Source organism: Bacillus rossius, chromosome 1, assembly GCF_032445375.1.
Source record: "Bacillus rossius redtenbacheri isolate Brsri chromosome 1, Brsri_v3, whole genome shotgun sequence".
Taxonomy (NCBI): Eukaryota; Metazoa; Arthropoda; class Insecta; order Phasmatodea; family Bacillidae; genus Bacillus; species Bacillus rossius.
In genome coordinates this window covers 82663081-82681160 of record NC_086330.1, presented here as the reverse complement: position 1 = coordinate 82681160, position 18080 = coordinate 82663081, and the positions used below count along the sequence as shown (strand labels likewise).

The window sequence follows — 18080 nt, the reverse complement described above, 5'->3', positions numbered from 1 at the left end:
GTGGTCGAGTTTAGATTGACACCAAACGAATCCGCGGTATTTTTAAGTCCCTGCACTTTGAAGATAATCGAACTTATTGCTTTCAGTATATTCTAAGTAAATGTATCCAAAGATTCGTTCTTTGAATGATTCTTGCAATGGGGAAGCCTGATTTAAAATATTTCCATGGACATATGCTATTGCTTGTTTTAACTGTATTTCATAGAGAAACCGCCAGAATGAAAAAGAAAGATGAATACATAAACACACAGAAAACCACCCGAAATCAACCAATGTCAAATGTTGAACACACAGACAGCACAGAGAGAATTCCGTGAAAGGAATTAGTGGGGAAAACGTATTACAGCACAGTCAAACAGTGAGTTGACCACAACGAGACAGTTGGGACAAGAACAGAACTGGATAACACAATAACGACGGTCAGAATATATTTTTGTTTGGTTTATTTTGCGTCGTGAGTTGTCGTGTGGTCCAGATTTTGTATAATCGATTGGTCCGTCTGTTTGTCACTGTGTTGTCCAAGATCGTTTTTGTCTAAACTTATTGGAAAATATATGTCATATGCCACTAAATCTAGTTAACTAGAAAAGGAATAATTGGGTCTATTTTTTATACTTTACATCTGTAGGACTAAAGGTCCTTGTAGTATGTCGGGTCATTAAAGTATCTACTGAAACCTACAGTAGAAAATATCCACAGAATACGATAAAGCCCTGGTCATCTACTAATAAAGGTAATTTGGCCATATTTCCCATTTAAAATACCAATGTGCTTAGTTGAAAGTGGTCCTCAGCTGCAGAAGACACCCTTGAAACCAGAAGCCAACCAAGAACTAGCAGATTTTCCCCAGAGTCATACTAGAGAGCTACGCACGCGAGCTTCTTGTAGTTAGTTCGCAACATCTCCCCATCCGAGCCAGGCATTCAACCGACCTCCCTTCTCTCGGGGGCGCCAACCCTTGGCTATTTACTCTCCCGCGACGGTTATTAATTCTTCCGCAGGAGGGGCAGAAAGAAGTGGAGAGGGGCTTTAATATGTATGAACGGCTCCCGGGCGCTTCATTTGTTCCCCCGCAGCCACGGAAGTAACCAAGGCTGCTCGCTCGCTGCCGAGACACGCTTCTTCGTGCCAGACACTCCATTGTTCCGTGTTGTGTTGCAACGTCAGGCAGGACTCCTTCATCACCCTCAGCACTGCGGAAGCTGTTCAAGGATATACTTCTCTGTTTCTCGCCATTTCTTTCCCCTGGACGAGACCACACACGATTCTTGCTGTCAAACGACAATTTCTTGACAATAGCGAATCACACTGATTTTATGTTACCAGGTTATACTTCACAAACATGTCCATAGTTAAGTTGATATAATGTGTTCAAATGGTCCTGCCATATTTCTTATTCTTTCCCGGTCACTTGCTACTAAGTCGGATGTTATTCAGAAGTTTGTTACTGAATTAAAGTCGTTTAAGGCTCGTTTAGTGATCCACGATCTAATGATAAGTAGGGATTGGAAATAATCTGGGTTTCAGTGAAATCTGTGACAGACTCCATGGTCCTCCATAAATTCGGGAAAGTTACACCTGCTCATTGGATAATGACTCGTGACACCTGTTAAATAGGATGCTTGTGATTCGATTGAGGGTTATCACTGACTCAGAGTACTTCAGACAAACTATGGTTGAAACACTGAAGCTGCAAAAAAATTTAATGCATTTGGATTCTAGCCTATGACGAAATACAACTGCGAATATTTCCAGTCTCTAATGATAAGGGTCAATTAAGATTACAAAACATATGCATTATCTAATGTTGCCAAATAATAACGAGAATCTGGTCAGTATATTTTAGACTAGCTGCCCGACCCGGCATCGCACGGCTATACTAATGGAAAAAAATTAAACCACATCTCCCATTTACAGTAATGGTAAATAAAAAAAATTCAGTGAAAATTTATTACAATGCTGTATAATGTACCGGATAGAAAATGAATAGCACCGATGGTTTCCCGACTCGTGCACGCAACGTACAACTGATGTACCCGTACTTCGCTACGGCAGTCTACAGTGAGCCGTTATTTACTCTTGGCTCAGTTTACCAAACCTCACCAAGGTAAACCACGGCAGAAGACTCCAGGACCTTAGGCTCAATGGCACGGCACTTTGTTGTATTGAATAAATAATGAGTAGAGAGGAAATATGCCGACTGGGAAAACTACCGAACAAAAGTTGATAACCTGTTAAGAATTTATATAGATAAGAAATTAAATAAAAAGGTTAGGTAATTGCAACATAAAATACACACTGATATCGGGTCAGCCATAACAAAACATATTTATTTAAAACACTATAAAGAGTATTAATTGAGTATTCGTACAGTCAAAACAAAAATGGGGCCCCCATAACAATTATACTTAGTTACATTTTCAAAAAAAATTATTAATTAGTTACATTTTCAAAATAATTAACGTAAATTTAAGATACAGAAAGAATTAAAATATTACTCAGGAATTAAATGTAGTTTACGATGCCAAAGGGGTAGTTTGATGAAATAGTCGATGAAATTGCAAGATACGCGTGGCCGAAACAGGTTAACTACCCATGCTGCATGCTTAGGATTTAGTCGTCGAAAACTTTCCTGGGATATTTGTTGGCGGCTCCCATCGCCGTAGAACCACGGGACAAGCCCTGGGGTGCCCAGATGTTATGGGCGAAGCTTATGGATCACACCTCAGGCATGGGGCAGCGAGAGGTCGCCAACTCCCGGACCGCTAAACAAGTTTTTTAACAACAAAAAATTAAACTATCCCATAAATAATTATAAAACAATGATTCCCGGGGAAAAGGCGGTAAAACTCACCTAATGCGGTAGTAAATACACAACTTTCGACATGGATGTCGATAGATACGTGACGAGCACAAAAATTTTGATGTCTACATTATGGCTGACAAAAACAGAAAGGAAAGTACTACCTTTTCCTTTCCAATATGAAGATGGCCATAGATATGACAATACATAGAGATGAGAAACTTAAAAAGTTACACTTTCCTGCACTTAAGTGCAATAACTCAATAATTAATCTTAACCACAATATTAATATAAACAAAAGGAAAAAGGAATTTATGATGTTTAAAGTCTTTTAAAGTCTTTTAAAGTCCATATGTTTTTCTTTTAAATCCACAAATCTTAACAAAGACATAAATATATTTTAACAAAAAAAAGATTTTTATACAAAAACAATTATTTCTTACAAATTGATACTTAAAATAATTATTATTTCATTATTCTTCAAATAATCAAAAAGTTAAAAACAATGAGGTATTAAAAAAAGATATAAAAAAAAGTAGCCTCCCAGTTTGCATTTAATTAAACAACATATAAGCAATAATGGGCGCATGCCCACACAACAAGTGCACAACGGCACACACTCCCCCCCTCAAAGCACACCACAGCTGGCAGATGGCAATAGTGCACTAACTAAAACTATAATACCCATGACAAAGGTAACACCCAAAAAAAAAAACAAAATTAAGATTACACAAGATACAATTACTCCACGGTGGAGGATGATGCTAAGGGAATCAAGATAGTACCTGCAGGTATAGGAGAGGAAGAGACAGGAGGGTTGGTCGTTTGAGACCGAAACTTGAACCAAAGAGTAAGACTGAGAATAAAAATGGCCAAGCCAACCAGAGCAGATAAGGATACAGCAACAATGTTAAGGTAGGAACTGGATTCAACTTGCTGGTGAGGTTTAAGAAGATTAATCACATCATGAAAGGAGGCACCACTGGGTTGCGATATTAAAAGATTACTGATATCTTTAACAATGGAGTTATTTAAGGTTAAATTAGAGAATGGTGCAAAAGTCAACTTACTTACATTAAAATCTACTTTAGGAATATGTATAGTAGGCAATGTTAAATTGAGAGTCAAGGATGAACTAACAGAACCAAAAGTTCTAAAAAAAGGACTTACAATATCACAATGTGAGGCATTACTGATAAAACCACTACCGATTATTGGTATGGTAAACGGTGAAAGAGATTTGGTGGTCGTTCGACATAAAAAGGTAACATCAATGGATGTGTTGCTTGCAAAAATCCACAAAGAATTTGTCTTCAGGAAGAAAGGTAGTTGCAGGGAAACAATAGATTTATCACAAAATTCAAAGAAAGGTTTGCCAAGAAAAAGGTTAAATTCACAACTGTTGACATGGGAATAAAAAAAAGGAAAAACAGAGGGACATAAAGTTATGCCATGTTTTTTACAACCAGACAGAACATTAGTGTCAACAGTAGCAAAAAGTTTTCTGTCAGGACTAACTAACATGATATCGTGAACCTTAAGATACAGATAATGGTTAAGTTTGTGAAAGAAAAATGGAAAAGCAAAAACACGGTATGACTCAAAACTACTGTCCTTATTGGCAAGAGGTATGTTAATAACAACATTCAATGAACCATTAAAAATTACTGCTTGGACCGAACTAAGACCATAAAACATATATAGATTATCAAAAGAAACTGGAGCAAACATGTGTAAGGGTAAAGAGATTAAATGTTGAACCTTTTCTAGATTGTTGATAAAAACTTTTGGTTGCAACAAAACAGAGCTTAATTTGCCATGTACACTACTTTCAATGGCTTGCCTCAAATCAGAAAGTTCAACACGTGCAGTGGATAGGGCTTCACTAATTCTAAATAAAAGGGTATTCAAATCAACTCGCCAATTCACCAACATGATTTTATCCCAAATCTCATGAATAGTATTATTAAAAAGCTTAAAAAATGCATTGTGGCTATCAAGATAATGTTCAGCTAGATTTCTCACAAGTCTCGTGTTATTAATCACTCTTTCTTCTAAATGTTGCACAACAAACATATGGTTCACAACACTGGCCGAAATTTCATCCTGACTAAGTGATACTTCCTTGAGACGTTCTTCCAAACTAATTAAGTCATCATTGTCAAGAGTTCCAAAGACAGTTTTCAAAATTTTTCCACCGAAATTAAGCAAACCGCGTTTAGTGCGCAAATGTTTTCGAGGCAACAAAGAAGTCATTGCACTGGTCTCTGATTTATATGCGTTAAAATTATCTTCAAGTTGGTGGATCACAAAAGCAAAGTTTTCATTCCATGAATCGTTTTCCATAAGGTGCACATTGTTTACTTTAATTATGTCATTTAACGCCACCTCCAATTGATTACTTTGATTTTCCAATTGTATCAAGTCAAAATTCAACACGACGGAATAGAAATTGTCTGAGAACAACAGTGGATCTTCCTTTTCAAAAATAATACCAGAGTTGAGAGGGTTTACCGTAACATCGCTGAGAACCAAATAGAAGAGACACGAAAGGAGACTCCCCGCCCCGAACATGGCGAAGGTGCCCAACATCCCGGAGCAGACGGAAAAAATACACTAAAACACATAACCAAAAAAATATGTGGTCACAAACATATCGACCCAAGATCCCACATAACAACTGGAAAATATTAACCCAAGAAACAAACAAACAAAAAATTTACCCTTACATGTAAATACAATAACATACTACATTATGCACCCAAACTTGTTCCCATGAAATGAGATTAAAAAAGAATATATAAAAAAAAATGTTGCAACAACTTAAAAAACTAGTACCATGGTTTTTTATTTATTTATTTTTATGACTCGAGTTCAAAAGTTGCAAGGGACTCAAAGACTAGGACACGTGGGTGATCAGTCCACGATCAACTGAGTCAAAGACCCAAATAACAAAACAACGCCAACAAATGGACACAAAGTCAGGCGGCCGTTCCTAAACAATGCACACTTAAACTGAAGGCTGGGAATAATACCTTTTTAAATGGGAAATGTGAGCTCTCGTCACATAAACTCCCGTCTCAGGATTTACTAGACTAGCTGTAACAGGGGTAAGAAAGCGCTGGATCTGGTATGGACCTGACCAACGAAAAGACAATTTAGCCATTCTCTTATCAACTGCTTTGCTGGTAGGGTGTGCTTTGCACAAAACCAGATCACCTGGCCGAAAGGGATTTGCAATACGATTCTTGTTATACTTAATAAGACTTTTATCATGAGACCGCTTCAGATTCTTGAGGGCAGCTGCCCAAACTTCTTTAACACTTTGTGGATCCTGTGGTAACAAATCATTTAGACACCAAAGATTTGACAAAGGGTTATTTGGAGCAAAAGTAAACATTAAATTAAATAGAGTAGATTTATGAGATTCATGGCGGGCATAATTGAAAGCCATTTGTAGCCAAACTAAATTCTTGTCCCAACTAGACTGGTCTTTCGCATGGAAAGCAATTAATGCTGAACGGAGATTACGATTGAATCTTTCCGCATGCGAAGGCGGAGGATAGTATGGAGACAAGGTAATGCGGCGTATGCCGTGGGTGAAACACATATTCTTAAATAATTTTGATGTAAACTGAGATCCGTTGTCAGAAACAATAGTAGATGGAATACCAAAATTTTGAAAAATCTGAGTTTGAAGAGCTTTGATAGTGGAAGGTGCATCAGCTTTTCGAAGTGGAATAAGCCAAACAAATTTGGAAAAGGCGTCAACACAAACTAACAACATATTATGCCCTTGCTTACTCCTTGGCAAAGGGCCAACAAAATCTATGAATAATTTCTGCATTGGCCGTTCAGCGACCTCTGATGCCAATAAACCCAAATGGGTATTTTGAGCAGGTTTGCTAAAAGCACACAAGTAACATTTCTTAACTCGTTCTGAAATTTCACTGTGCATACCTTTCCACACAAAATGTTTTCTTATAGCCTCTATAGTTTTATAAATGCCAAGGTGTCCCCCAATAGGTGAGGAATGAAAATATTCAAATACAACTGGTTTCAGAATTTTAGGTAGCACAATACGTTTCTGGTTATTTCGAATTCTTGAATACAAGATACCTTTAGATAAAAAATATGGGCCCTGGGAAATGCCGGATCTTAAACTTGTTACAATTTTCTGCAGCTCTTCATCCTCTTCCTGATGAGCCTGAATATTTTTGAAAGCTAAGGGAAAATCGGTTAAGAGTACTTTACAAGCAGCTTCATCTAGAGGTTTATCAACCCAAGTCTCATTAAACATGCGTGAAAGGGTATCCGCAACTACATTCTGTGTTCCACGGATATGTTGAACTTTAAACTTTAATGAAGAAATTCTTATAATCCAACGACCAATTTTGCCTAGTTGACGTGGGTGGGCCAAAAGCCACGATAATGCTTGGTTATCGGTTTCCAACAAAAATTCTGCATGCTCTAAATAAGGTCTGAATTTATCGATACCAAAAACAACAGCCAAACATTCTAATTCATAAATTGATGATTTCTTCTCCTGAAAAGTGAGTGTTCTGGATGCAAATGCAATAGGGTGTCTAACACCATCGAACTCTTGTGCCAAAACTGCACCTATGGCTGAACTAGAAGCATCAGTTTGTAAAATAAAGGGTTTTGAAAAATCCGCCATGTGGAGGACAGGTGGACTCATAATATCCTGTTTCAAAGTTTCAAATGCCTTTTGTTGTTCTTCTCCCCATTCAAATTTCACATTCTTTTTTCGTAAGTGATTTAAAGGGACTGCTTTTTCCGCTAAATTAGGGATAAATTTTCCAAAGAACCGATGAATCTGGCTATACCCTTGACATCACGGGGTGGTGGAAAATCTCTAATTGCTTTGGTACGTTCAGGGTCGATGTAAATGCCTTGAGAAGAAATTTTGTGACCTACAAATGAAATTTCCTGAACTGCAAATTTAACCTTTTGGGGATTCACTGTTAAACCTGCCTTTTCCAAACGAGACAGTACTTCATTCAGGTGTTGGTAATGTTCCTCGAAACTTTCGGAATATACCACCAGATCATCCAAATAGTTGTAAACAAACTTAAATTTGATGTCATTAAAAATAAAATCCAACAATCGTGTGAGAACCTGTGCGCCTGTCGCAAGACCGAAAGGAACACGAGTAAATTGGTATAAATTCCATGGTACGCAAAAACTAGTAATTGGTTTTGACTCCTGTTTCAAAGGAATTTGATGGTATGCTGAATTTAGATCAATGGTGGTAAAATATTTTGCTTTAGAAAACCAATGAAATGCCGAATGCAAATCAGGCAAAGGGACAGACTCAATTTCAATTTTTTGGTTAAGCTTGCGAAAATCTACAACCATACGTTGTTTGCCATTAGGTTTAGGGACCAAAAATGCGGGACTCGCATACTGTGAAGTAGATTGTTCAATGACCCCTTTATCCAATAATTGTTGTACTTCCTGTCTCAAAAGATTCATTTGGGGAGGTGCAAGACGGTAAGGTTGACTTTTGACATAACTTTTATCATTAAGTTTGATTTCGTATTCCAACAGTTTGGTAAGCCCTAATTCTGAGGTTAGAACCTTAGGAAATTGTTCACACAAATTTTTGATAGCGATACGCTGTTGATGAGGTAAATGATCCAATGGGTCATGTTCTTTATTACTGTAGCTCTCTGTACTAATTTCTGCAAGGTTATCATGTTGCTGTTTGGTGCCCACAAAACTAATTTTAAGGTTAGGTTGAAACTTAAAAAAAAACACTCTATTCTTGCATATCTAGAACAAGTCCAGATTTGGACATAAAATCCGCTCCTAGAATAAAATCTAAAATCACCTCTTTAGAAACCAAACATGGAAACATCCAAGTAAAATGTGCAATTTTCAACTTTATAGTCGCACGACAAAATATGGGTAACACATCATTAGATGCAGTGTAACACTTGAAATCACCTTTCTCCACAAACTTGACTAGGTTAGCTGCTTTTAACTTAGAAAACAAATCATATGAAATAATGGAACGTGTGGATCCTGAATCTACAAGAGCTTCTTCCTCAAAATTATTGAAACTTACTGGTATACGAGGAACAGGTGCAGGAATTAAACCCACAAAATTAGGAAGACCAAGACTACCAATATGATCTGGGTTTCGCTTATAAGGAATTTGGATTCCAAAGTTTCTTTGAAAATGCCGGGCAGATTTGATTTGACGAAATAGGTGAGCATTGTATTGAGAATTATTGGCTTGTTTAGTTTTGCAGTGGAAGCCGCTCACTTTACTTCCCTGCTTTAAGCATTTTTTTGTTTTAGTTCCCTACACTCTTTTATTACATGCCCAGGCTTCTTACAAAAATGGCAGATAGGCCCATGATAAGTTTGATTCTGATTTCTTGGTGTATTATTCTGAAATCGTGAGTTTGAGGTCCTAAATACTGTATTATGGCTGGGATGCATTTCAGTACGCGGGCTAGAATAATACTTGAATTGTTTATTTCCAGGATACTGAGAAAACGACCCGTTTCTTTGATGATCCGCAAAGCGGACATTTTGGGAGTGAATGCACATCCTATCCAATTCGGAAAATGTACAAGGCTTAGTTAGAAAAACTAATCTGGACCGTTCATCAGGTGTGAGCCCATCTAGAATGGTGTTAATCACCTCCTGTTCACTAACTTGCAAACGAAAAATAGCAGCCGCCTCTTTTACCTCATTAACATAGGCTGCAAGATGTTCACCTGGCTTTTGTAATCTGTTGTAATTGTTCAACTGTAGTTGGGTCAGCAGCCTAGATGGGATGAAGAAACTAAGTATGTCTTCATGATACTGATCGAACGAAAACATTTGTGTAATGGCCAACTGTGTCCTTTCAGCCAACGGACCAAGCGTAAAAGGGTATATAACCTCTAAAATCTGAGTTTCATGTATACTATTACTTTGTTTCAGTTTGACGATAAGCTTGAGAAAATTCAAAAAGGTAGGAATAAGCAGACCATCAGTGGTCGGAAAATCCTTTAACATTTTTTCTAGCGGGTGAGTCAATTTACCAAAAACATTGGGCAATGAAGTGTTATGTGTTGTCACTGGGTGTGGTACACATGATGCGTTACTAAATGTGACACGAGAATTTGAACTCGTGGGCGGTGTCACCGTGGTGTAGGTTAGGTTAGGTAGATCAACCACAGGAGGATCGGGATTCACATGAGAAGGACCTGGAATAGGTGCAGTAGTAGGATGCTGCTTAGAGGCAGAGGGCAATGCTAGCCCAGCAAGACGGTCACAGACTTGTGTCATGGATGACACAGGATTCAGGTCTCTTAAAAAGGAAAAACATAATTCTGACTTACTGACAAGTTCAAGTAGTTTCTTAACTTCTGCAAAAACATTTTTTAATGAGGCAACCTGGACCTCAGACAAAACAAGAGAATGTAACTCTAACAGGGATTGAACGCGTCGTTCCAAATGTCTCAACCTATTTCTCACTCTAGGCAAAGTAAGGCAAAATTCTCATCATCAACAAGATTTGTCACTAACTCTTGTAACACAAGGATTTTACTTGAGACCAAATTAAATTCCTCATTAGGATCAATGTCCTTTAAATTATCACTAACAACAGGCACATTATTCTGAAGGGCAGTGCGCAGAGATTTACGCAAAACAGCAGTTGTGGTGTTTTCACATGGTAGACCACGTGAAAGACACTCAAAAGTAAGTTCATCTTTTAACAAGAACTCAGGCACAATAGTAGACGTCAAAATAAACAAATAACTTACAAAACTTATACCAAGACCAAATTAACAAAACAAACTATTGCCATCTCCAAGCCATGCAAAACTCTGAGGCAGGGACACATGCAAGGAAAATAAAATATCCTACACATGCACAAGAAACACAACAAAGCAACATGCCAGAACAACCATGCTCTGCTACCAACTTTTTGAGCCGTTATTTACTCTTGGCTCAGTTTACCAAACCTCACCAAGGTAAACCACGGCAGAAGACTCCAGGACCTTAGGCTCAATGGCACGGCACTTTGTTGTATTGAATAAATAATGAGTAGAGAGGAAATATGCCGACTGGGAAAACTACCGAACAAAAGTTGATAACCTGTTAAGAATTTATATAGATAAGAAATTAAATAAAAAGGTTAGGTAATTGCAACATAAAATACACACTGATATCGGGTCAGCCATAACAAAACATATTTATTTAAAACACTATAAAGAGTATTAATTGAGTATTCGTACAGTCAAAACAAAAATGGGGCCCCCATAACAATTATACTTAGTTACATTTTCAAAAAAAAATTATTAATTAGTTACATTTTCAAAATAATTAACGTAAATTTAAGATACAGAAAGAATTAAAATATTACTCAGGAATTAAATGTAGGTTACGATGCCAAAGGGGTAGTTTGATGAAATAGTCGATGAAATTGCAAGATACGCGTGGCCGAAACAGGTTAACTACCCATGCTGCATGCTTAGGATTTAGTCGTCGAAAACTTTCCTGGGATATTTGTTGGCGGCTCCCATCGCCGTAGAACCACGGGACAAGCCCTGGGGTGCCCAGATGTTATGGGCGAAGCTTATGGATCACACCTCAGGCATGGGGCAGCGAGAGGTCGCCAACTCCCGGACCGCTAAACAAGTTTTTTAACAACAAAAAATTAAACTATCCCATAAATAATTATAAAACAATGATTCCCGGGGAAAAGGCGGTAAAACTCACCTAATGCGGTAGTAAATACACAACTTTCGACATGGATGTCGATAGATACGTGACGAGCACAAAAATTTTGATGTCTACATTATGGCTGACAAAAACAGAAAGGAAAGTACTACCTTTTCCTTTCCAATATGAAGATGACCATAGATATGACAATACATAGAGATGAGAAACTTAAAAAGTTACACTTTCCTGCACTTAAGTGCAATAACTCAATAATTAATCTTAACCACAATATTAATATAAACAAAAGGAAAAAGGAATTTATGATGTTTAAAGTCTTTTAAAGTCTTTTAAAGTCCATATGTTTTTCTTTTAAATCCACAAATCTTAACAAAGACATAAATATATTTTAACAAAAAAAAGATTTTTATACAAAAACAATTATTTCTTACAAATTGATACTTAAAATAATTATTATTTCATTATTCTTCAAATAATCAAAAAGTTAAAAACAATGAGGTATTAAAAAAAGATATAAAAAAAGTAGCCTCCCAGTTTGCATTTAATTAAACAACATATAAGCAATAATGGGCGCATGCCCACACAACAAGTGCACAACGGCACACACTCCCCCCCTCAAAGCACACCACAGCTGGCAGATGGCAATAGTGCACTAACTAAAACTATAATACCCATGACAAAGGTAACACCCAAAAAAAAAAAACAAAATTAAGATTACACAAGATACAATTACTCCACGGTGGAGGATGATGCTAAGGGAATCAAGATAGTACCTGCAGGTATAGGAGAGGAAGAGACAGGAGGGTTGGTCGTTTGAGACCGAAACTTGAACCAAAGAGTAAGACTGGGAATAAAAATGGCCAAGCCAACCAGAGCAGATAAGGATACAGCAACAATGTTAAGGTAGGAACTGGATTCAACTTGCTGGTGAGGTTTAAGAAGATTAATCACATCATGAAAGGAGGCACCACTGGGTTGCGATATTAAAAGATTACTGATATCTTTAACAATGGAGTTATTTAAGGTTAAATTAGAGAATGGTGCAAAAGTCAACTTACTTACATTAAAATCTACTTTAGGAATATGTATAGTAGGCAATGTTAAATTGAGAGTCAAGGATGAACTAACAGAACCAAAAGTTCTAAAAAAAGGACTTACAATATCACAATGTGAGGCATTACTGATAAAACCACTACCGATTATTGGTATGGTAAACGGTGAAAGAGATTTGGTGGTCGTTCGACATAAAAAGGTAACATCAATGGATGTGTTGCTTGCAAAAATCCACAAAGAATTTGTCTTCAGGAAGAAAGGTAGTTGCAGGGAAACAATAGATTTATCACAAAATTCAAAGAAAGGTTTGCCAAGAAAAAGGTTAAATTCACAACTGTTGACATGGGAATAAAAAAAAGGAAAAACAGAGGGACATAAAGTTATGCCATGTTTTTTACAACCAGACAGAACATTAGTGTCAACAGTAGCAAAACGTTTTCTGTCAGGACTAACTAACATGATATCGTGAACCTTAAGATACAGATAATGGTTAAGTTTGTGAAAGAAAAATGGAAAAGCAAAAACACGGTATGACTCAAAACTACTGTCCTTATTGGCAAGAGGTATGTTAATAACAACATTCAATGAACCATTAAAAATTACTGCTTGGACCGAACTAAGACCATAAAACATATATAGATTATCAAAAGAAACTGGAGCAAACATGTGTAAGGGTAAAGAGATTAAATGTTGAACCTTTTCTAGATTGTTGATAAAAACTTTTGGTTGCAACAAAACAGAGCTTAATTTGCCATGTACACTACTTTCAATGGCTTGCCTCAAATCAGAAAGTTCAACACGTGCAGTGGATAGGGCTTCACTAATTCTAAATAAAAGGGTATTCAAATCAACTCGCCAATTCACCAACATGATTTTATCCCAAATCTCATGAATAGTATTATTAAAAAGCTTAAAAAATGCATTGTGGCTATCAAGATAATGTTCAGCTAGATTTCTCACAAGTCTCGTGTTATTAATCACTCTTTCTTCTAAATGTTGCACAACAAACATATGGTTCACAACACTGGCCGAAATTTCATCCTGACTAAGTGATACTTCCTTGAGACGTTCTTCCAAACTAATTAAGTCATCATTGTCAAGAGTTCCAAAGACAGTTTTCAAAATTTTTCCACCGAAATTAAGCAAACCGCGTTTAGTGCGCAAATGTTTTCGAGGCAACAAAGAAGTCATTGCACTGGTCTCTGATTTATATGCGTTAAAATTATCTTCAAGTTGGTGGATCACAAAAGCAAAGTTTTCATTCCATGAATCGTTTTCCATAAGGTGCACATTGTTTACTTTAATTATGTCATTTAACGCCACCTCCAATTGATTACTTTGATTTTCCAATTGTATCAAGTCAAAATTCAACACGACGGAATAGAAATTGTCTGAGAACAACAGTGGATCTTCCATTTCAAAAATAATACCAGAGTTGAGAGGGTTTACCGTAACATCGCTGAGAACCAAATTAAAAGAGACACGAAAGGAGACTCCCCGCCCCGAACATGGCGAAGGTGCCCAACATCCCGGAGCAGACGGAAAAAATACACTAAAACACATAACCAAAAAAATATGTGGTCACAAACATATCGACCCAAGATCCCACATAACAACTGGAAAATATTAACCCAAGAAACAAACAAACAAAAAATTTACCCTTACATGTAAATACAATAACATACTACATTATGCACCCAAACTTGTTCCCATGAAATGAGATTAAAAAAGAATATATAAAAAAAAATGTTGCAACAACTTAAAAAACTAGTACCATGGTTTTTTATTTATTTATTTTTATGACTCGAGTTCAAAAGTTGCAAGGGACTCAAAGACTAGGACACGTGGGTGATCAGTCCACGATCAACTGAGTCAAAGACCCAAATAACAAAACAACGCCAACAAATGGACACAAAGTCAGGCGGCCATTCCTAAACAATGCACACTTAAACTGAAGGCTGGGAATAATACCTTTTTAAATGGGAAATGTGAGCTCTCGTCACATAAACTCCCGTCTCAGGATTTACTAGACTAGCTGTAACAGGGGTAAGAAAGCGCTGGATCTGGTATGGACCTGACCAACGAAAAGACAATTTAGCCATTCTCTTATCAACTGCTTTGCTGGTAGGGTGTGCTTTGCACAAAACCAGATCACCTGGCCGAAAGGGATTTGCAATACGATTCTTGTTATACTTAATAAGACTTTTATCATGAGACCGCTTCAGATTCTTGAGGGCAGCTGCCCAAACTTCTTTAACACTTTGTGGATCCTGTGGTAACAAATCATTTAGACACCAAAGATTTGACAAAGGGTTATTTGGAGCAAAAGTAAACATTAAATTAAATAGAGTAGATTTATGAGATTCATGGCGGGCATAATTGAAAGCCATTTGTAGCCAAACTAAATTCTTGTCCCAACTAGACTGGTCTTTCGCATGGAAAGCAATTAATGCTGAACGGAGATTACGATTGAATCTTTCCGCATGCGAAGGCGGAGGATAGTATGGAGACAAGGTAATGCGGCGTATGCCGTGGGTGAAACACATATTCTTAAATAATTTTGATGTAAACTTAGATCCGTTGTCAGAAACAATAGTAGATGGAATACCAAAATTTTGAAAAATCTGAGTTTGAAGAGCTTTGATAGTGGAAGGTGCATCAGCTTTTCGAAGTGGAATAAGCCAAACAAATTTGGAAAAGGCGTCAACACAAACTAACAACATATTATGCCCTTGCTTACTCCTTGGCAAAGGGCCAACAAAATCTATGAATAATTTCTGCATTGGCCGTTCAGCGACCTCTGATGCCAATAAACCCAAATGGGTATTTTGAGCAGGTTTGCTAAAAGCACACAAGTAACATTTCTTAACTCGTTCTGAAATTTCACTGTGCATACCTTTCCACACAAAATGTTTTCTTATAGCCTCTATAGTTTTATAAATGCCAAGGTGTCCCCCAATAGGTGAGGAATGAAAATATTCAAATACAACTGGTTTCAGAATTTTAGGTAGCACAATACGTTTCTGGTTATTTCGAATTCTTGAATACAAGATACCTTTAGATAAAAAATATGGGCCCTGGGAAATGCCGGATCTTAAACTTGTTACAATTTTCTGCAGCTCTTCATCCTCTTCCTGATGAGCCTGAATATTTTTGAAAGCTAAGGGAAAATCGGTTAAGAGTACTTTACAAGCAGCTTCATCTAGAGGTTTATCAACCCAAGTCTCATTAAACATGCGTGAAAGGGTATCCGCAACTACATTCTGTGTTCCACGGATATGTTGAACTTTAAACTTTAATGAAGAAATTCTTATAATCCAACGACCAATTTTGCCTAGTTGACGTGGGTGGGCCAAAAGCCACGATAATGCTTGGTTATCGGTTTCCAACAAAAATTCTGCATGCTCTAAATAAGGTCTGAATTTATCGATACCAAAAACAACAGCCAAACATTCTAATTCATAAATTGATGATTTCTTCTCCTGAAAAGTGAGTGTTCTGGATGCAAATGCAATAGGGTGTCTAACACCATCGAACTCTTGTGCCAAAACTGCACCTATGGCTGAACTAGAAGCATCAGTTTGTAAAATAAAGGGTTTTGAAAAATCCGCCATGTGGAGGACAGGTGGACTCATAATATCCTGTTTCAAAGTTTCAAATGCCTTTTGTTGTTCTTCTCCCCATTCAAATTTCACATTCTTTTTTCGTAAGTGATTTAAAGGGACTGCTTTTTCCGATAAATTAGGGATAAATTTTCCAAAGAACCGATGAATCTGGCTATACCCTTGACATCACGGGGTGGTGGAAAATCTCTAATTGCTTTGGTACGTTCAGGGTCGATGGAAATGCCTTGAGAAGAAATTTTGTGACCTACAAATGAAATTTCCTGAACTGCAAATTTAACCTTTTGGGGATTCACTGTTAAACCTGCCTTTTCCAAACGAGACAGTACTTCATTCAGGTGTTGGTAATGTTCCTCGAAACTTTCGGAATATACCACCAGATCATCCAAATAGTTAAAAACAAACTTAAATTTGATGTCATGAAAAATCTGATCCAACAATCGTGTGAGAACCTGTGCGCCTGTCGCAAGACCGAAAGGAACACGAGTAAATTGGTTTAAATTCCATGGTACGCAAAAACTAGTAATTGGTTTTGACTCCTGTTTCAAAGGAATTTGATGGTATGCGGAATTTAGATCAATGGTGGTAAAATATTTTGCTTTAGAAAACCAATGAAATGCCGAATGCAAATCAGGCAAAGGGACAGACTCAATTTCAATTTTTTGGTTAAGCTTGCGAAAATCTACAACCATACGTTGTTTGCCATTAGGTTTAGGGACCAAAAATGCGGGACTCGCATACTGTGAAGTAGATTGTTCAATGACCCCTTTATCCAATAATTGTTGTACTTCCTGTCTCAAAAGATTCATTTGGGGAGGTGCAAGACGGTAAGGTTGACTTTTGACATAACTTTTATCATTAAGTTTGATTTCGTATTCCAACAGTTTGGTAAGCCCTAATTCTGAGGTTAGAACCTTAGGAAATTGTTCACACAAATTTTTGATAGCGATACGCTGTTGATGAGGTAAATGATCCAATGGGTCATGTTCTTTATTACTGTAGCTCTCTGTACTAATTTCTGCAAGGTTATCATGTTGCTGTTTGGTGCCCACAAAACTAATTTTAAGGTTAGGTTGAAACTTAAAAAAAAACACTCTTTTCTTGCATATCTAGAACAAGTCCAGATTTGGACATAAAATCCGCTCCTAGAATAAAATCTAAAATCACCTCTTTAGAAACCAAACATGGAAACATCCAAGTAAAATGTGCAATTTTCAACTTTATAGTCGCACGACAAAATATGGGTAACACATCATTAGATGCAGTGTAACACTTGAAATCACCTTTCTCCACAAACTTGACTAGGTTAGCTGCTTTTAACTTAGAAAACAAATCATATGAAATAATGGAACGTGTGGATCCTGAATCTACAAGAGCTTCTTCCTCAAAATTATTGAAACTTACTGGTATACGAGGAACAGGTGCAGGAATTAAACCCACAAAATTAGGAAGACCAAGACTACCAATATGATCTGGGTTTCGCTTATAAGGAATTTGGATTCCAAAGTTTCTTTGAAAATGCCGGGCAGATTTGATTTGACGAAATAGGTGAGCATTGTATTGAGAATTATTGGCTTGTTTAGTTTTGCAGTGGAAGCCGCTCACTTTACTTCCCTGCTTTAAGCATTTTTTTGTTTTAGTTCCCTACACTCTTTTATTACATGCCCAGGCTTCTTACAAAAATAGCAGATAGGCCCATGATAAGTTTGATTCTGATTTCTTGGTGTATTATTCTGAAATCGTGAGTTTGAGGTCCTAAATACTGTATTATGGCTGGGATGCATTTCAGTACGCGGGCTAGAATAATACTTGAATTGTTTATTTCCAGGATACTGAGAAAACGACCCGTTTCTTTGATGATCCGCAAAGCGGACATTTTGGGAGTGAATGCACAT

At 37.1% G+C, this 18080-nt stretch overlaps 1 long non-coding RNA gene across 1 annotated transcript; it reads right to left on the bottom strand.

Annotated features, from left to right (window-relative positions):
* Positions 1 to 2304: 2304 nt before the first annotated feature.
* Positions 2305 to 2974, bottom strand: LOC134529279 (uncharacterized). Its single transcript, XR_010074523.1, has 2 exons — positions 2855 to 2974; positions 2305 to 2765 (listed from the first exon to the last, which is right to left on the bottom strand). It is a non-coding gene; the product is annotated as an uncharacterized LOC134529279 (long non-coding RNA).
* Positions 2975 to 18080: the final 15106 nt, after the last annotated feature.